The 22066-nt window shown below is 41.0% G+C and overlaps 1 protein-coding gene across 1 annotated transcript in view; it reads right to left on the bottom strand.

Moving 5' to 3' along the window:
• Positions 1–22066, bottom strand: part of VAV3 (vav guanine nucleotide exchange factor 3) — a 594162-nt gene that overhangs the window by 135091 nt on the left and 437005 nt on the right.

Below are 22066 nucleotides of genomic sequence, written 5' to 3'. Positions count from 1 at the left end.
CATCCTCGTCTTCTAGGAACACATCCAAGCCTTTCTTAAACACTCTGTGCTCCTTGCAATCACTACATCCTGTGGAAGCAGTTCTTCAACTTTACTGCACACTGACTGAAATGTTTCCTTGTGTTCGTCTTGAGACTGCTAACATTCAATTTCATTGGAGGATCCTTGATCCTAGTATTTATGACAGGTTAAAAAACTTCATCTACTCATGATTTGTATTTTCCACTCATAATCTTGCAGACCTTTATCATGCCCCCCCCCCCCCCCATGTTTTCTATTTTCCATGCTAAAAGATTCTTCTTTATCTGTATGAGAGGTGCCCCAGGTCCTCTTGCCATTCTAGTGGCTCTTCATTACAATGAGCGCATCACCAAGATTTTGCATGATGTATTTGTATACTTGCACTGGAGCCTATGCTAAAATTGAATTTACTACACTACATTAGTGTTTCTAATGCATGTTGATGCTGATTTAATGCAGGTTAAGGATTGCAATAGTACCAATGTACTTCAGTAAATAGACTTTGTAGCTACTTGGAAATTTCCCCTTCCTCCCCCTAACTTATCTCTTCGACAAGATATATTATAACGGTCAACACATGTAACTGTACTATCCTTAATATCCAGAAATGTCATTTAATGCCTTTTGCTTTAATACTTTCATGTATCTTACCACCATGTAACCCATAACCCTCTGTAAAACCAATTGTATATTCTCTTCTATTTCCAGTATCCATGATGAATTGTAAGCCACATTGAGCCTGCAAAGAGGTGGGATAATGTGGGATACAAATGCAATAAATAAATAAATAAATAAATAACTGAATTTCTTAGAAGACTCATTTTTCTCAGCGGACAAATATGGCTAGTTATAAAAACTAGGTGACCACATTTAGCATCTCTGTCAGGCTAGATTTTCAAAATGGTGAATCTAGCTGCCTAACTGTATACCACAGTAACTGGAATAAAATCTTGGGAATGGAGAGGTATACAAAAACTTTTGTTCTATCACGTTGATAAACCGAAGCAGAAGTAAACTGGAAGACATTTGGAAAAACAATGGAATTTAGCAATCTGTGAACTAGAACTGGGCATGTAGCAGTGGGAGGCGTGGGGCAATTCCTACCAAAAAAACAGATAGGAAAGGGCCAAACACAATTTTGCAGATGGGAAAAAAGAAAAGTTACTGTTACTAGGAAAACACTTGGAGTACAATGGCCTGATTACTTTAAGGTGATCTGCCAGTATGCCAAAGGAGTTTGGTAAGCTGATAATATTTTTCAGTACATTTAAGAGGGAAGTTATCAATGTGAACTACCATTAAAAAGACATGTTATTTTATCACTAACTCGTGCTATTTTAGCAGAGGTCCCATTAGATCCAATGAGAACTAGTTACAAATAACTGGGGTTAACAGTCAAATAACACTCTTAATGATAGCCCACAATAATAACTTTCCCCTAAAAGAGGTATCATTAGTAGAAAGAGTGAATATTTTCTCCACAGTTCTGATATCTCATCTGCAAAAGGACATAGACAAAGAAAATTCAAAGGACGGTCATCAATATGTTTATGTTCATGAGATTCTTGATATACCGCCTTTCTGTGGTACAAACAAAGGGCCTTGTTTACTAAGGTGTGCTAGTGTTTTCAGTGCGTGCTAAAAATTAGCACGCACTAACCGTGTAGACACCCATAGGAATATTATGGGTGTCTACACGGTTAGTGTGCACTAAAATGCTAACATGCCTCTATTAAACAGGGCCCAAAGTGGTTTATATATTATATATAGGTATTTTCTCTGTCCCTAGTGGGCTCACAGTCTAAGTTTGTTCCTGAGACTGTGGAGGATTAAGTGAATTGCCCAAGGTCACAAGGGAATTGAACCTGGTTCCCCTGGCTCTCAGGCCACTGCACTAACCATTTGGCTACTCCTCCACTCCATGTTATACAGTCTATACATATACCATAAATATATAAATTTGAGAGGGTAGCCATATTAGCCTGAAGTAACAAAAATGACAGAGGCAGGTGGCACCTTACAGGTGAACTAATTTATTGAGGCAGATTCCTCAAAAGCTCATACCTCCATAAACTGGGATGTCTGCCAAGTAGACTCTTGTCCTCAAAAATTCATGCCTCAGTAAATTGGTTTGTCCAGATGGTGCTACCTGCCTCTGTCAATTTTGTTATATATAGAGAATCTGATAGAGCAATGATGTACTCTGTAGAAGAAAACAAGGAAAGAAATTTAGATTTGGATTTCATTACTCGCTTTTCCCAATCCTAGCTAAAGGCAAGTTACACTTCAGGTACAGTATGCATTCTCCATCCCCAGAGGGTTTACAACACAAGGGCTAGATTTACGATCATATGTTAATAGGCGTTATCACACACTGATGTGAGTTAATGTGAATTACTTCAGTAGTTAGTAAATAGGAGCCATTGACAATAATGAAACCTGTGTTAAATGCCATTAATGGTGTCAAAGTGCAATAATGAACATTAACAATGAACATTAACACATTCAACATGCTTAAACATTAGTAAATCTAGCCCTAAGTTTATACGAACACTCAAATATCTAGCACACTTCAGTAAAATAACAAAAAGCAGCATTTTCCATACAATGAAAATTTTAAAGACAAAGGGGGTCACCGTGAAGTTGAAGGGAGAGCAGCTCTAAAGATATGTGAAGATATACTTTTTAACTTAGGTGGAGACAACCACCTGGAATAGGCTTCCATCAGTCGTCATCAGTGGAGTTCCACAAGGATCACCACTATCACCAATCCTCTTCAACCTAATGATGACCCTGTTAGGCAAATCCTTATCCACCCTAGGCCTTAACCCATTCATATATGCAGACGATGTCATAATATACATCCCGTACAAATCCAAACTGACTGAAATCACCAACAAAATCAAACTCAGCTTAAACATCATGGACTCATGGGCAAATGCATTTCAGCTAAAACTCAACAAAGAAAAAACACATTGAGGCTCATTTTCAAAGCACTTAGCCTCCCAAAGTTCCATAGAAACCTATGGAACTTAGCCTCCCAAAGTGCTTTGAAAATATGCCTCTTAGTCTCATCCTCTCATCCCAACACAGCGTGGACAACCCCCACACTATCAACACCTCAGACTACACCCTTCCTATCTCAGACAGCCTGAAAATCCTTGGAGTTACAATAGACCGTAACTTAATGCTAGAGAGCCAAGTGGCATCCACAACAAAGAAAATGTTCCACTCAATATGGAAACTCAAACATCTTAAACAATTCTTCCTGTGGGATACATTTCGCAACCTGGTACAATCAATGGTACTTAGCCACCTAGATTATTGCAACGGAATGTACGCGAGATGCAAGGAACAGACCTAAAAGAAGCTTCAGACCGCTTAGAACACGGCAGCTAGGCTTATATTTGGAAAAACGCAATATGAAAGCGCAAAACCCCTCCGCGAAAAACTACACTGGCTCCCAATTAAAGAATGCATTACCTTCAAAATCTGCACCATAGTTCACAAAATAATCTACGGTGAAGCCCCTGGATATATGACAGACCTAATCGACTTACCAACTAGAAACACCTCAAATCAACACAAACATATCTAAATCTGCACTACCCAAGCTGCAAAGGCCTCAAATACAAATCAAGCTATGCATCCAGCTTTTCCTACATAAGTACACAACTCTGGAACACATTACCAAAAGCCTTGAAAACGACGCACGACCACCTAAACTTCCGGAAATCACTACAAACTAACCTTTTCAAAAAGGCATACCCTGCGGATCCAACCTAAATGCCTGATCTCTACGACACAACAAAATTAAAATACGTAATGGACATAACTCAATTCCTCCACTTCATGCTTCCCTAAATGTGACTTTGCCACATGAACTCTATCCTCCCACAATATCACTCTGTATTTGATCTCACCGGAGCCGTCAAACGCCTTCCAGTACTATGTAAGCCACATTGAGCCTACAAATATGCGGGAAAATGTGGGATACAAATGCAACAAATAAATAAATAAAACTGGCAAAATTCAAGTATGCATGGAATGGACACAATAGTAATTTTATAAGTGACTTGAGGGTGCAGAACAGCATTTTACAAGTTCAGATAGGCATTTATAAAAGTACCTGAGATTTGCTGGCTGCACCGACCACACTTTTTAAATCCACTCGGGACCTTCGAGGACATCGACAGAAAAATCGCGTCGGCGAGGTCAAAACCGTCGATGGTGGCAGTAAAAAGGCCACAACAAAAAAGGAAACTCAGACGTGCGGCCACAAGGCCGCGACGACAGCAAAAGTAAAGGGAGAAACACACTCGACGGAATGGGAGACTTCTCTACTTTTTTTTTAAACACGAGGGGAAAAAGGAACGCGAACGCGCATACACAAAAAAGAAATAGCGGACAAGGCCGCAGAACGTTTTTCTGGGGCTGACAAGGAGAGGGACGAAACTCCGTCTCTCTCCAGCGTGGAAAAACAGAAACTGAGCGGTAGTGGTCACGCACAGGTGGGAAGATGGCCGTGCATGCGCGGTGGGCGTGCCCTGCATGCGGGACCTCCCGCAAGACTTTTCTTCCGGTTGGAGGGGCTGCCGTGGACGTCTACCCAGTCGTGAGAACAAGCAGCCTGCTTGTCCTCGGAGAAAGATCTTTTTACAATAGCTATCTCCTGTCTACCTTACTAATAATTTTATGGAATTTTCTCCAGTCTCTTGTCCAAACTACTTTTAAATCCCGCTATGTTAGTTGACCTCCAGCCACAAGGCGGGGGGGGGGGGGGGGAACAGCTTTCTATGATTTGATTCTATCTGCTGGTCCTTAGTTTCAAGGCACTTCTCTTGTTCTTGTGTTCACAACAATTTCCCACCTTCTATAGAATAATGCTTACTGTCTGGTTCCGCGTGTGAAGATTTACACCAACTGAAACCTGGTGTAAATCATCGTGCCTAAATTAGGCACAGAACTGTCATATTCCACAACACAACGCACAATTTCTAGGAATGCCCCTGATCCACCCATACCCCTCCCATGGCCACACCCCCTTTTTAGATCCATGTGGAAAATTTACGCATGCATCTTTATAGAATCCTGACTAGGAAGATGCACATAAAACAACAAGGCAAGTGATCTGCAAAATACAACGTGGAAAATAAGCCAGCAGATCAGTATAACATCAAAAGGATTTTATTAAAGATACCGTGTGTAAGAAAGTTGACTGACACAGGCCATGTTTCGCCCACAAAGGGCTGCATCAGGGGCTAGATTGTATCCTTTGATAGCGGAGTATCCATTTGCGATTTGTAAACATAATAGGATTTGCCGTTTGTGCTGTTTTTTTCTTCACTTATTTTTTCCTTGTCCAGATATGAAAATTGCAATTGTTCTTTTCAAAAGGATACAATCTAGCCCCTGACGCAGCCCTTTGTGGGCGAAACACGGCCTGTGTCGGGCAACTTTCTTACACCGGTATCCTTAGGAAGATGCACATATAAATTTTAGCTGCTGCCGATTAGCACAATAATTGCTTATTAGCGCCCAATTATTGCCAATTAACACTCATTTGTCAAATAAGTTGCACGTGTAATTATAGAATGTGCCCGATGTGCATCAGATTTTGGCATGCAATTTGGGCATCATATATAGAATCCATAATCAATCAGTATGTAAATGCTAATGCCTGCTTTACCGAATTACCCCCTACAGGCAAAACCTTAGCACAGCTAAATGACCGATTTGTCAAGTAACCGATGGACTACATTGCTTTTATCTGTTTCACATGCTAACGTCGGCTTTGGTTTTTAAAACCAGACATGTTCCGCAGCATTCTTTCTCAACTCAAATTCTGTTTTTTCAGCAAGCAGTTTTAAGTAAAAGCTTGGACAGCTTCTACTGTATATGTGCCAAGTTTATGCTTTTAACACTGTTAGAAGCACTAAAATCTCCCTGCAACGTGAACAGCGGGGTTGCATTAGCTTAGGCTCTCAGACTAGGTTATCAAGTCTTATACTAAGGCCATGATGAAATTGTTAATGCAGTAACTGGCACTGGAGACAAAAAGAAACCGAAAGGAATCCCATGGAGAGTGTACACAGCAAATGACAGTGGAAAGTTGGAGAGGCTTTGGAAAAACAAACAAGGTGATCATCACATCACAAAAACACTTTATCTTTGGTACACTGACAGGCTTATTTTCAAAAACAAGGGCGTCCATCTTTCGACACAAATTGGGAGATGGGTGTCCTTCTCCAGGGTCGCCCAAATCAGCATAATCGAAAGCCGATTTTGGGAGTCCTCAACTGTTTTTCCGTCGCGAGGATGACCAAAGTTCACGGGGGCGTGTTGAAAGCATAGCAAAGGAGGGACTGAGGCGTGGCTAACACATGGTGTCCTCGACTGATAATGGAAAAAAGAAGGGCATCCCTGACGAGCAATTGGGCAACTTTACTTGGTCCATTTTTTCTTATGACCAAGCCTCAAAAAGGTGCCCAAACTGACTAGATGACCATCGGAGGGAATCGGGGATGACCTCCCTTACTCCCCGAGTGGTCACTAACCCCTCCCATCCTCAAAAAAATTCTTTAAAAATATTGATTGCCAGCTTCTATGCCAGCCTCAGATGTCATACTCAGCTCCATCACAGCAGTATGCAGGTCCCTGGAGCAGTTTTAGTGGGTGCAGTGCAGTGGACCCAGGCTCATCCCCCCCACCTGTTACACTTGTGGTGGTAAATGTGAGTCCTTCAAAACCCACCAGAAACCCACTGTACCCACATCTAGGTGCCCACCTTCACCCCTTAGGCTATGGTAGTGGTGTACAGTTGTGGGTAGTGGGCTTTGGGGAGATTTGGGGGGCTCAGCACACAAGGTAAGGGAGCTATGTACCTGGGAGCAATTTCTGAAATCCACTGCAGTGCCCGGTTGGTGTTCTGGCATGTCAGGGGGACCAGTGCACTACGAATGGTGGCTCCTCCCATGACCAAATGGCTTGGATTTGGTCGTTTCCGAGATGGGTGTCCTCGGTTTCCATTATCGGTGAAAATCGGGGACGACCATCTCTAAGACGACCTAAATTTTGTGATTGGGGCATCCCCGACTATATTATTGAAACGAAAGATGGACGCCCATCTTGTTTCGATAATACGGGTTTCCCTGCCCCTTCGCTGGGGCGTCCTGCGAGGATTCCTCAGGAAAACATTGGCGCCCCTTCGATTAGCCCCTCTGATTCACTTGGTATGTGCATGTGCACCGTTCCTGCATTTTTCACTCCCTTTTAAACCTACGAGACACTGTGTATTTTTTCTGCAATAGTGTTTTACACTGAAGTTTGCTACAGGAGCATCGTGAATACCAAGGTCTTTTTAAAGACCAGTTTAATAACTACAGAAGCGTTTCCCAATGTTAAATTCTGACAGTGCTTTGGATATATCATCAATTCATGACCCTGAGCAGGATGTGCCAAAACACAGTGCCTTGTCGGGCTTTGCACAATTTCTGCAAGTGCCAGAAATAAAGGTTTTTGTGATTTTATGATCATCTTGTGTCTCTGATTTTCCAAAGCCTTCAACAACTTCCAACTGTCAGTAATTGGCATTGATCATGTCTTTTTCATTGGGGGTAGGAAGAAACCCAAAGTTAACATGGGTGGGCACTGGCCATACAGCTCTGAGATATCTACTCTAAATGACAAATAATGCCTCAGAGTACACCTGAAACCACTTAAATCTCCCTTATACACAAAACTCTTTGGTAGTTTAATGCTCCTCACATATCCAAAGATGAGAACTATGAGAATGGCCACAGTCTACTTGCCGAAAATACATTTGCCTTAATGATTGCAAAACTCAGCCATACATGTGTCTTGTTTCATACCTTCATAAGTACACCTGACAGTAGACTTCTAACACTCTGAACAGCTGTCATACATCATGGGTGCACCTGAAATATGTTAAGTTCACAGGGGTAGATTTTCAGCCAGTGTAGTACTCCTTAAGTTAAATGCTGACACTGTAGCTTAACGTAATCCAAATATTCAATCAGTGCTATACTTATAAGCAGCAACATTGAATACCCAGTTCTGTGGTCATCGCATTGACATAATCCATTTAGTTTAGGCCTAAACTAGACAATTTATCTGGACAGTGGCTGAAAATCATCATTCTCTGGATTCTATAAAGATTACCAAAATTTGGCCACAGATCCCAGAACCAAATTAGGTAATGAGCTGTCAATCAATTGTTGATGTTAACTGGCACTATACTCTGTTCTATAATACTACACACCTAAATTGTCTCGTACACAACTGAAAAGGGGGCACAGGAGGGTCAGTGGCGATCCCAAATTTAGGGTCATTTAATGATTCCAACTACCATTTGCAACAGGTTTCAGCAGGTGTAAGTACTTATATGGGCGCTCAAAAATGCATACATAAATATGGGTGTGTACCCAATTTGTGCATGCAATTTCATTAATTAATGAGCCAATTAGCACAGAGAATTGGGCACTAATAATTATTGGCACTAACTGGTATTAATTAAAATTTGCACACATCTTCAGGCATTGGGATCTGCACGTAAAATTTACGTGTGGATCTGAAAAGCAGGCATGGTCATGGGATGAGCATGGGCGGATCAGGGCATTCCTGGAATTTATGTGCGGTTTTATAGAATATGGTAGGTCCACACTAATTTAGGCACAAGAATTACACCAGGTTTTACCTGGTGCAAATCCTCATGTCAAACTGGGCATGGATCCCTGCGCCAAACACTATTCTATAAATGGCGCACCAGCTATGAGCGCCATTTATAGAATACACTTAGCGCCTTTTGTTTTTTTTAATTAGCACCCATATTTGTAGAACTGATGCTTGATGCAGATTTTCCCAGCACCTAACTTTGAAAGTTCGCCCTGCTGTTCCATAAACTGGCAGTATATTATACGAATAGCACTGGGACATTCAATCAGATTTTAGGCCTGATACTATCCATAAGAGGGCTGAAAATCCAAGGACACACACATTTACTGGTCACCAGTGCACATAAGTTGACTTTGAATAACAGCCGACTGACTTCAAGGACTTACCAATGATAAACTATACACACACTTATGAAAACAATTCAATTATATTTAAAGATGTCTCAAGAGGAGGTATTTAAACTTGACCAGACCTAGGTCTGCTTAAAGACACTCATCTAAACACCCATCGCAATACCCTGTGAAGTTTTGTTAAACCCTGCCCAAGTTTTGCAAATATCTTTCAAATGTTTTACAACAAATATACTGTAAAGCCCTATTACTCTGGATTTTCAAAAAAAGATAGAAAATAAGATTTGAAAGATGTTTATTTTTTTAGTTTTTGTAGTTATAAATGCACAAGGAAAGGTAGTAGATGGGATATAGAGGGATCCTTCAAACTTTTAAAACTCAAAGGTATGTTGTCTACTAGTAGTAACTTGAACCGCACATTATAATGTACTTTTTTCAATGTTGTTTGCTGTTTATTTTATTTGCACTTGTTGGTTCAAGAAAATGACCTTTGAAAAATGAATAAATATATAAATGCGCAAGGAAAATATTGTGGATATAAGATGCCCCTGAAAGATGGTGTCATAGTATTGGACGTCTGTCATGAAATGCCTAGCCACCCATCTGGGGCAACCCCGCGGTCACTTAAAGATTACAGCAGCTCAGGTCTGCCTGCACCTGTTGCTTGTGCTCTACACTAGCACTCTCCTCCCACTGACTAGGTCACAACTCTCTCAACTTATTCCCAGTGATTTCTAGGTTACTGGGGCCACAATTCAAGTGGTACCACAGTTCCCAGAAAGCACTCAAAGACCCAACACACAAACCACCAGGATTCTTTTCAGTCCAGACAGGCAGAGGCAATAAACTGAAAATTGTTTATGGTCTTAAAAATATTGAACAATGAACAGAAAAAGTGCAATCAGCAAATAATAACGGTAACTGAAAGGGAAAGGGAGATGGGACTTGATATTCACCTTTCTGTGGTTGTTGTTTATTTTGTTTTTGCAACTACATTCAAAGCAGTTTACATAGTATATAAAGGTATTTATTTGTAACTGGGGCAATGGAGGGTTAAATGACTCATAACTTATAATGCTTGACATGATGTAATATTGTAAGCCACATTGAGCCTGCAAATAGGTGGGAAAATGTGGGATAGAAATGCAACAAATAAATAAATAACACTAACTTGACCTTTGTTTACTATCTAAGTAGTACCTGGGAAGATCAGGACATATAACTGTTCACAGGGCCTCAGCAAAGAGATTCTACTCTCTTTTCTTTCTGGCTAAGACTAGGGCAAAAGCCAGCACATCCAAATGAAATTGAGCTCCTGGGCCAATCAGAGCCCAGAACAACAAGTTTCAAATGTATACTGCTCACAGTACTGCAGATCACTTCCTCACTGAGTGAAACTAAAGAGGGAGCACTCACTTTTCTATAACAGCTTTAACATAAAACACACACCTCTTGCTGGCCACTAAAAGAAATACACTTCAGGAAATATTTCAATACAGGTTAGAGGCTTAAAATACACTGACGGTCTTTTAGTAAAGATTAGCTCGAGTTATCTACATCAGGGCTCATATTATTCCTATAGAGACCTGATGCAGATAACGCGAGCTAATCTTTACTAAAAGACCGTCAGTGTATTTAAGCCTCTAACCTGTATTGAAATATTTCCTGAAGTGTATTTCTTTTAGTGGCCAGCAAGAGGTGTGTGTTTTATGTTAAAGCTGTTATAGAAAAGTGAGTGCTCCCTCTTTAGTTTCACTCAGTGAGGAAGTGATCTGCAGTACTGTGAGCAGTATACATTTGAAACTTGTTGTTCTGGGCTCTGATTGGCCCAGGAGCTCAATTTCATTTGGAATGTGCTGGCTTTTGCCCTAGTCTTAGCCAGAAAGAAAGAGTAGAATCTCTTTGCTGAGGCCCTGTGAACAGTTATATGTCCTGATCTTCCCAGGTACTACTTAGATAGTAAACAAAGGTCAAGTTAGTGTTATTTATTTATTTGTTGCATTTCTATCCCCATTTTCCCACCTATTTGCAGGCTCAATGTGGCTTACAATATTACATCATGTCAAGCATTATAAGTTATGATCATTTAACCCTCCAGTGCCCCAGTTACAAATAAATACCTTTAATACTATGTAAACTGCTTTGAATGTAGTTGCAAAACAAAAAATAAAACAACAACCACAGAAAGGTGAATATCAAGTCCCATCTCCCTTTCCCTTTCAGTTACCCGTTATTATTGCTGATTGCACTTTTTTCTGTTCATTGTTCAATATTTTTAAGACCATAAACAATTTTCAGTTTATTGCCTCTGCCTGTCTGGACTGATAAAAGAATCCTGGTGGTTTGTGTGTTGGGTCTTTGAGTGCTTTCTGGGAACTGTGGTACCACTTGAATTGTGGCCCCAGTAACCTAGAAATCACTGGGAATAAGTTGAGAGAGTTGTGACCTAGTCAGTGGGAGGAGAGTGCTAGTGTAGAGCACAAGCAACAGGTGCAGGCAGACCTGAGCTGCTGTAATCTTTAAGTGACCGCGGGGTTGCCCCAGATGGGTGGCTAGGCATTTCATGACAGACGTCCAATACTATGACACCATCTTCAGGGTATCTTATATCCACAATATTTTCCTTGCGCATTTATATATTTATTTCATTTTTCAAAGGTCATTTTCTTGAACCAACAAGTGCAAATAAAATAACACAAACAACATTGAAAAAAGTACATTATAATGTCGGTTCAAGTACTACTAGTAGACAACATACCTTTGAGTTTTAAAAGTTTGAAGGATCCCTCTAGTATCCCATCTACTACCTTTCCTTGTGCATTTATAACTACAAAAACTAAAAAATAAACAATCTTTCAAATCTTATTTCTATCTTTTTTTGAAAATCCAGAGTAATAGGGCTTTACAGTATATTTGTTGTAAAACATTTGAAAGATATTGCAAAACTTGGGCAGGGTTTAACAAAACTTCACAGGGTATTGCGATGGGTGTTTAGATGAGTGTCTTTTAAGCAGACCTAGGTCTGGTCAAGTTTAAATACCTCCTCTTGAGACATCTTTAAATATAATTGAATTGTTTTCATAAGTGTGTATAGTTTATCATTGGTAAGTCCTTGAAGTCAGTCGGCTGTTATTCAAGTCAACTTATGTGCACTGGTGACCAGTAAATGTGTGACTGGTCCTTGGATTTTCAGCCCTCTTATGGATAGTATCAGGCCTAAAATCTGATTGAATGTCCCAGTGCTATTCGTATAATATACTGCCAGTTTATGGAACAGCAGGGCGAACTTTCAAAGTTAGGTGCTGGGAAAATCTGCATCAAGCATCAGTTCTACAAATATGGGTGCTAATTAAAAAAAACAAAAGGCGCTAAGTGTTATTCTAAATGGCGCTCATAGCTGTGCGCCATTTATAGAATAGTGTTTGGCGCAGGGATCCATGCCCAGTTTTGACATGAGGATTTGCACCAGGTAAAACCTGGTGTAAATTCTTGTGCCTAAATTAGGTTGTGGACCTACCATATTCTATAAAAACCGCACATAAATTCCAGGAATGCCCTTGATCCGCCCATGCTCATCCCATGACCATGCCTGCTTTTCAGATCCACACGTAAATTTTACGTGCAGATCCCAATGCCTGAAGATGTGTGTGCAAATTTTAATTAATACCAGTTAGTGCCAATAATTATTAGTGCCCAATTCTCTGTGCTAATTGGCTCATTAATTAATGAAATTGCATGCACAAATTGGGTACACACCCATATTTATGTATGCATTTTTGAGCGCCATATAAGTACTTACACCTGCTGAAACCTGTTGCAAATGGTAGTTGGAATCATTAAATGACCCTAAATTTTGGGATCGCCACTGACCCTCCTGTGCCCCCTTTTCAGTTGTGTACGAGACAATTTAGGTGTGTAGTATTATAGAACAGAGTATAGTGCCAGTTAACATCAACAATTGATTGACAGCTCATTACCTAATTAGTTTGGTTCTGGGATCTGTGGCCAAATTTTGGTAATCTTTATAGAATCCAGAGAATGATGATTTTCAGCCACTGTCCAGATAAATTGTCTAGTTTAGGCCTAAACTAAATGGATTATGTCAATGCGATGACCACAGAAACTGGGTATTCAATGTTGCTGCTTATATATAGCACTGATTGAATATTTGGATTACGTTAAGCTACAGTGTCAGCATTTAACTTAAGGAGTCACTACACTGGCTGAAAATCTACCCCTGTGAACTTAACATATTTCAGGTGCACCCATGATGTATGACAGCTGTTCAGAGTGTTTAGAAGTCTACTGTCAGGTGTACTTATGAAGGTATTGAAACAAGACACATGTATGGCTGAGTTTGCAATCATTAAGGCAAATGTATTTTCGGCAAGTAGACTATGGCCATTCTCATAGTTCTCATCTTTGGATATTGAGGAGCATTAAAACTACCAAAGAGTTTTGTGTATAAGGGAGATTTAAGTGGTTTCAGGTGTACTCTGAGGCATTATTTGTCATTTAGAGTAGTATATCTCAGAGCTGTATGGCCAGTGCCCACCCATGTTAACTTTGGGTTTCTTCCTACCCCCAATGAAAAAGACATGATCAATGCCAATTACTGACAGTTGGAAGTTGTTGAAGGCTTTGGAAAAATCAGAGACACAAGATGATCATAAAATCACAAAAACACTTATTTCTGGCACTTGCAGAAATTGTGCAAAGCCCGACAAGGCACTGTGTTTTGGCACATCCTGCCTCGGGGTCATGAATTGATGATATATCCAAAGCACTGTCAGAATTTAACATTGGGAAACGCTTCTGTAGTTATTAAACTGGTCTTTAAAAAGACCTTGGTATTCACGATGCTCCTGTAGCAAACTTCAGTGTAAAACACTATTGCAGAAAAAATACACAGTGTCTCTCGTAGGTTTAAAAGGGAGTGAAAATGCAGGAACAGGTGCACATGCACATACCAAGTGAATCAGAGGGGCATAATCGGAAGGGGCGCCAATGTTTTCCTGAGGACATCCTCGCAGGACGCCCCAGCGAAGGGGCAGGGAAACCCGTATTATCGAAACAAGATGGGCGTCCATCTTTCGTTTCAATAATATAGTCGGGGATGCCAAATCACAAAATTTAGGTCGTCCTTAGAGATGGTCGTCCCCGATTTTCACCGATAATGGAAACCGAGGACACCCATCTCGGAAACGACCAAATCCAAGCCATTTGGTCATGGGAGGAGCCACCATTCGTAGTGCACTGGTCCCCCTGACATGCCAGAACACCAACCGGGCACTGCAGTGGATTTCAGAAATTGCTCCAGGTACATAGCTCCCTTACCTTGTGTGCTGAGCCCCCCAAATCTCCCCAAAGCCCACTACCCACAACTGTACACCACTACCATAGCCCTAAGGGGTGAAGGTGGGCACCTAGATGTGGGTACAGTGGGTTTCTGGTGGGTTTTGAAGGACTCACATTTACCACCACAAGTGTAACAGGTGGGGGGGATGAGCCTGGGTCCACTGCACTGCACCCACTAAAACTGCTCCAGGGACCTGCATACTGCTGTGATGGAGCTGAGTATGACATCTGAGGCTGGCATAGAAGCTGGCAATCATATTTTTAAAGAATTTTTTTGAGGATGGGAGGGGGTTAGTGACCACTCGGGGAGTAAGGGGAGGTCATCCCCGATTCCCTCCGATGGTCATCTAGTCAGTTTGGGCACCTTTTTGAGGCTTGGTCATAAGAAAAAATGGACCAAGTAAAGTTGCCCAATTGCTCGTCAGGGATGCCCTTCTTTTTTCCATTATCAGTCGAGACACCCATGTGTTAGCCACGCCTCAGTCCCTCCTTTGCTATGCTTTCAACACGCCCCCGTGAACTTTGGTCATCCTCGCGACGGAAAACAGTTGAGGACTCCCAAAATCGGCTTTCGATTATGCTGATTTGGGCGACCCTGGGAGAAGGACACCCATCTCCCAATTTGTGTCGAAAGATGGCGCCCTTCTGTTTTGAAAATAAGCCTGTCAGTGTACCAAAGATAAAGTGTTTTTGTGATGTGATGATCACCTTGTTTGTTTTTCCAAAGCCTCTCCAACTTTCCACTGTCATTTGCTGTGTACACTCTCCATGGGATTCCTTTCGGTTTTCTTTTTGTCTCCAGTGCCAGTTACTGCATTAACAATTTCATCATGGCCTTAGTATAAGACTTAACCTAGTCTGAGAGCCTAAGCTAATGCAACCCCGCTGTTCACGTTGCAGGGAGATTTTAGTGCTTCTAACAGTGTTAAAAGCATAAACTTGGCACATATACAGTAGAAGCTGTCCAAGCTTTTACTTAAAACTGCTTGCTGAAAAAACAGAAATTTGAGTTGAGAAAGAATGCTGCGGAACATGTCTGGTTTTAAAAACCAAAGCCGACGTTAGCATGTGAAACAGATAAAAGCAATGTAGTCCATCGGTTACTTGACAAATCGGTCATTTAGCTGTGCTAAGGTTTTGCCTGTAGGGGGTAATTCGGTAAAGCAGGCATTAGCATTTACATACTGATTGATTATTGGATTCTATATATGATGCCCAAAATTGCATGCCAAAATCTGATGCACATCGGGCACATTCTATAATTACACGTGCAACTTATTTGACAAATGAGTTTTAATTGGCAATAATTGGGCGCTAATAAGCAATTATTGCTGCTAATCGGCAGCAGCTAAAATTTATTGTGCATCTTCCTAAGGATACCGTGTGTAAGAAAGTTGCCCGACACAGGCCGTGTTTCGCCCCAAAGGGCTGCGTCAGGGGCTAGATTGTATCCTTTGAAAAGAACAATTGCAATTTTCATATCTGGACAAGGAAAAAATAAGTGAAGAAAAACAGCACAAACGGCAATCCTATTATGTTTACAAATCGCAAATGGATACTCCGCTATCAAAGGATACAATCTAGCCCCTGATGCAGCCCTTTGTGGGCGAAACATGGCCTGTTCAGTCAACTTTCTTACACACGGTATCTTTAATAAAATCCTTTTGATGTTATACTGATCTGCTGGCTTATTTTTCCACGTTGTATTTTGCAGATCACTTGCCTTGTTGTTTTATGTGCATCTTCCTAGTCAGGATTCTATAAAGATGCATGCGTAAATTTTCCACATGGATCTAAAAAGGGGGTGTGGCCATGGGAGGGTATGGGTGGATCAGGGGCATTCCTAGAAATTGTGCGTTGTGTTGTGGAATATGACAGTTCTGTGCCTAATTTAGGCATGATTTACACCAGGTTTCAGTTGGTGTAAATCTTCACACGCGGAACCAACAGTAAGCATTATTCTATAGAAGGTGGGCAAATTGTTGTGAACACAAGAACAAGAGAAGTGCCTTGAAACTAAGGACCAGCAGATAGAATCAAATCATAGAAAGCTGTTCCCCCCCCCCCCCCCGCCTGTGGCTGGAGGTCAACTAACATAGCGGGATTTAAAAGTAGTTTGGACAAGAACTGGAGAAAAATTCCATAAAATTATTAGTAAGGTAGACAGGAGATAGCTATTGTAAAAGATCTTTCTCCGAGGACAAGCAGGCTGCTTGTTCTCACGACTGGGTAGACGTCCACGGCAGCCCCCTCCAACCGAAGAAAAGTCTTGCGGGAGGTCCCGCATGCAGGGCACGCCCACCGCGCATGCACGGCCATCTTCCACCTGTGCGTGACCACTACCGCTCATTTCTGTTTTTTTCCACGCTGGAGAGAGACGTTTCGTCCCTCTCCTTGTCAGCCCCAGAAAAACGTTCTGCGGCCTTGTCCGCTATTTCTTTTTTGTGTATGCGCGTTCGCGTTCCTTTTTCCCCTCGTGTTTAAAAAAAAAGTAGAGAAGTCTCCTTCCGTCGAGTGGTGTTTTTCTCCCTTACTTTTGCTGTCGTCGCGGCCTTGGCCGCACGTCTGAGTTTCCTTTTTTTTGTGGCCTTTTTACTGCCACCATCGACGGTTTTGACCTCGCCGACGCGATTTTTCTGTCGATGTCCTCGAAGGTCCCGAGTGGATTTAAAAAGTGTGGTCGGTGCAGCCAGCAAATCTCAGGTACTTTTATAAATGCCTATCTGACTTGTAAAATGCTGTTCTGCACCCTCAAGTCACTTATAAAATTACTATTGTGTCCATTCCATGCATACTTGAATTTTGCCAGTTTTTATTTTTATTGTTGCATTTGTATCCCACATTTTTCCCGCATATTTGTAGGCTCAATGTGGCTTACATAGTACTGGAAGGCGTTTGACGGCTCCGGTGAGATCAATACAGAGTGATATTGTGGGAGGATAGAGTTCATGTGGCAAAGTCACATTTAGGGAAGCATGAATGGAGAATTGAGTTATGTCCATTACGTATTTTAATTTTGTTGTGTCGTAGAGATCAGGCATTTAGTTGGATCCGCAGGGTATGCCTTTTTGAAAGGTTAGTTTGTAGTGATTTCCGGAAGTTTAGGTGGTCGTGCGTCGTTTTCAAGGCTTTTGGTAATGTGTTCCAGAGTTGTGTACTTATGTAGGAAAAGCTGGAGCATAGCTTGATTTGTATTTGAGGCCTTTGCAGCTTGGGTAGTGCGATTTAGATATGTTTGTGTTGATTTGAGGTGTTTCTAGTTGGTAAGTCGATTAGGTCTGTCATATATCCAGGGGCTTCACCGTAGATTATTTTGTGAACTATGGTGCAGATTTGAAGGTAATGCATTCTTTAATTGGGCCAGTGTAGTTTTTCGCGGAGGGTTTTGCGCTTTCATATTGCGTTTTTCCAAATATAAGCCTAGCTGCCGTGTTCTAAGCGTCTGAAGCTTCTTTTAGGTCTGTTCCTTGCATCTCGCGTACATTCCGTTGCAATAATCTAGGTGGCTAAGTACCATTGATTGTACCAGGTTGCGAAATGTATCCCACAGGAAGAATTGTTTAAGATGTTTGAGTTTCCATATTGAGTGGAACATTTTCTTTGTTGTGGATGCCACTTGGCTCTCTAGCATTAAGTTACGGTCTATTGTAACTCCAAGGATTTTCAGGCTGTCTGAGATAGGAAGGGTGTAGTCTGAGGTGTTGATAGTTGTGGGGGTTGTCCACGCTGTGTTGGGATGAGAGGATGAGACTAAGAGGCTCATTTTCAAAGCACTTTGGGAGGCTAAGTTCCATAGGTTTCTATGGAACTTTGGGAGGCTAAGTGCTTTGAAAATGAGCCTCAATGTGTTTTTTCTTTGTTGAGTTTAGCTGAAATGCATTTGCCCATGAGTCCATGATGTTTAAGCTGAGTTTGATTTTGTTGGTGATTTCAGTCAGTTTGGATTTGTACGGGATGTATATTATGACATCGTCTGCATATATGAAGGGTTAAGGCCTAGGTGGATAAGGATTGCCTAACAGGGTCATCATTAGGTTGAAGAGGATTGGTGATAGTGGATCCTTGTGGAACTCCACTGATGACGACTGATGGAAGCCTATTCCAGGTGGTTGTCTCCACCTAAGTTAAAAAGTATATCTTCACATATCTTTAGAGCTGCTCTCCCTTCAACTTCACGGTGACCCCCTTTGTCTTTAAAATTTTCATTGTATGGAAAATGCTGCTTTTTGTTATTTTACTGAAGTGTGCTAGATATTTGAGTGTTCGTATAAACTTAGGGCTAGATTTACTAATGTTTAAGCATGTTGAATGTGTTAATGTTCATTGTTAATGTTCATTATTGCACTTTGACACCATTAATGGCATTTAACACAGGTTTCATTATTGTCAATGGCTCCTATTTACTAACTACTGAAGTAATTCACATTAACTCACATCAGTGTGTGATAACGCCTATTACATATGATCGTAAATCTAGCCCTTGTGTTGTAAACCCTCTGGGGATGGAGAATGCATACTGTACCTGAAGTGTAACTTGCCTTTAGCTAGGATTGGGAAAAGCGAGTAATGAAATCCAAATCTAAATTTCTTTCCTTGTTTTCTTCTACAGAGTACATCATTGCTCTATCAGATTCTCTATATATAACAAAATTGACAGAGGCAGGTAGCACCATCTGGACAAACCAATTTACTGAGGCATGAATTTTTGAGGACAAGAGTCTACTTGGCAGACATCCCAGTTTATGGAGGTATGAGCTTTTGAGGAATCTGCCTCAATAAATTAGTTCACCTGTAAGGTGCCACCTGCCTCTGTCATTTTTGTTACTTCAGGCTAATATGGCTACCCTCTCAAATTTATATTATGGTATATTGTATAGACTGTATAACATGGAGTGGAGGAGTAGCCAAATGTTAGTGCAGTGGCCTGAGAGCCAGGGGAACCAGGTTCAATTCCCTTGTGACCTTGGGCAATTCACTTAATCCTCCACAGTCTCAGGAACAAACTTAGACTGTGAGCCCACTAGGGACAGAGAAAATACCTATATATAATATATAAACCACTTTGGGCCCTGTTTATAGAGGCATGTTACATTTTTAGTGCACACTAACCGTGTAGACACCCATAATATATCCTATGGGTGTCTACACGGTTAGTGCGTGCTAATTTTTAGCACGCACTGAAACACTAGCACACCTTAGTAAACAAGGCCCTTTGTTTGTACCACAGAAAGGCGGTATATCAAGAATCTCATGAACATAAACATATTGATGACCGTCCTTTGAATTTTCTTTGTCTATGTCCTTTTGCAGATGAGATATCAGAACTGTGGAGATAAATATTCACTCTTTCTACTAATGATACCTCTTTTAGGGGAAAGTTTTATTGTGGGCTATCATTAAGATGTGTTATTTGACTGTTAACCCCAGTTATTTAACTAGTTCTCATTGGATCTAATGGGACCTCTGCTAAATAGCACGAGTTAGTGATAAAATAACATGTCTTTTTAATGGTAGTTCACATTGATAACTTCCCTCTTAAATGTACTGAAAAATATTATCAGCTTACCAAACTCCTTTGGCATACTGGCAGATCACCTTAAAGTAATCAGGCCATTGTACTCCAAGTGTTTTCCTAGTAACAGTAACTTTTCTTTTTTTCCCACTGCAAAATTGTGTTTGGCCCTTTCCTATCTGTTTTTTTGGTAGGAATTGCCCCACGCCTCCCACTGCTACATGCCCAGTTCTAGTTCACAGATTGCTAAATTCCATGTGTTTTTTCCAAATGTCTTCCAGTTTACTTCTGCTTCGGTTTATCAACGTGATAGAACAAAAGTTTTTGTATACCTCTCCATTCCCAAGATTTTATTCCAGTTACTGTGGTATACAGTTAGGCAGCTAGATTCACCATTTTGAAATCTAGCCTGACAGAGATGCTAAATGTGGTCCCTAGTTTTTATAACTAGCCATATTTGTCCGCTGAGAAAAATGAGTCTTCTAAGAATTCATTATTTTATTTATTTATTTATTTATTGCATTTGTATCCCACATTATCCCACCTCTTTGCAGGCTCAATGTGGCTTACACTTCATCATGGATACTGGAAATAGAAGAGAATATACAATTGGTTTTACAGAGGGTTATGGGTTACATGGTGGTAAACATGAAAGTATTAAAGCAAAGGCATTAAATGACATTTCTGGATATATTAAGGATAGTACAGTTACATGTGTTGACCGTTATAATATATCTGTCGAAGATATAAGTTTAGGCGGAGGAAGGGGAAATTTTCCAAGTAGCTACAAAGTCTATTTACGAAGTACATTGGTACTATTGCAATCCTTAACCTGCATTAAATCAGCATCAACATGCATTAGAAACACTAATGTAGTGTAAATTCAATTTAGCATAGGCTCCAGTGCAAGTATACAAAATCATGCAAAATCTTGGTGATGGCGCTCATTGTAATGAAGAGCCACTAGAATGGCAGAGGACCTGGGGCACCTCTCATACAGATAAAAGAATCTTTTAGCATGGAAAATAGAAAACATGGGGGGGGGGGGGGCATGATAAAGGTCTGCAAGATTATGAGTGGAAAATAACAAATCATGAGTAGATGAAGTTTTTTAACCTGTCATAAATACTAGGATCAAGGATCCTCCAATGAAATTGAATGTTAGCAGTCTCAAGACGAACACAAGGAAACATTTCAGTCAGTGTGCAGTAAAGTTGAAGAACTGCTTCCACAGGATGTAGTGATTGCAAGGAGCACAGAGTGTTTAAGAAAGGCTTGGATGTGTTCCTAGAAGACGAGGATGTGAGCAAATTTGAGGCTGGGTGAAGTATAAGTTGCTACATACTTTTCTACAGGGAGCACAGACATGGTTCTGCTTAGGATTTTAGATAGTAAGAGCCTGTTTCCACTGATGCAGATAAGATGATGATGAGATGGACCACTGTCTGGCCCAGCTTACATGTTCATAAGACTGCCCATGAGTAAGTTGTATAGCTCAAGAAATACAATTAAGTTTCTTGAGCCAAACATCACAAGTGGTTACCTGTGTGGATGCATGGTCCAACACCTCTGGCTTCCTAGGAATTCCTAAAGGACCCGAGGACCTGGATTACCCCCCCCCCCCCAAACCAAATTATCTTTAAACGAAAGACCCCTCTATGAGGCTCTCCCAAAGCATAAATTTGTAGGCCTTGCCCCCTATCAAAAATTTCATCACATACACTATTTCTACTGTTGCGGCCTCAAACCCTCGTCCCCTTCACGCTCTTGATCTTCCCTACCATTAGGAGCCCTGAGTAGTAAGTAGTTAGGAGTGATACAAAGTTGCTGTGCCCCAACAGTACATCATGCCGGCTTATCTGAAGCTTTCCTTTTCCTCACATGCTTTTTTCCCCGAACATTTCTCTAATCTGAGCCAAGCCTTAGTGCTTTGAAAAAGCAACCTTTGGCATGCAGCAGAGTTGACAGAGGGTGTGGTTTCTATCAGATTGTCCTGAATTCAAGTTGTCAGGTAAAGCTCCAATTATGAGATCATATAATAGCCATTCCCTTAGAAGTTCTTTCTGTAGAAGCTGTGTCATATTCATGTTGCAATAATGCTTTTTCTCTACAAAGGCCAAATAGATCAAAA

This window comes from Microcaecilia unicolor, chromosome 6, assembly GCF_901765095.1.
Source record: "Microcaecilia unicolor chromosome 6, aMicUni1.1, whole genome shotgun sequence".
Classification (NCBI taxonomy): domain Eukaryota; kingdom Metazoa; phylum Chordata; class Amphibia; order Gymnophiona; family Siphonopidae; genus Microcaecilia; species Microcaecilia unicolor.
This window is presented reverse-complemented; position numbering and strand designations above follow the sequence as displayed.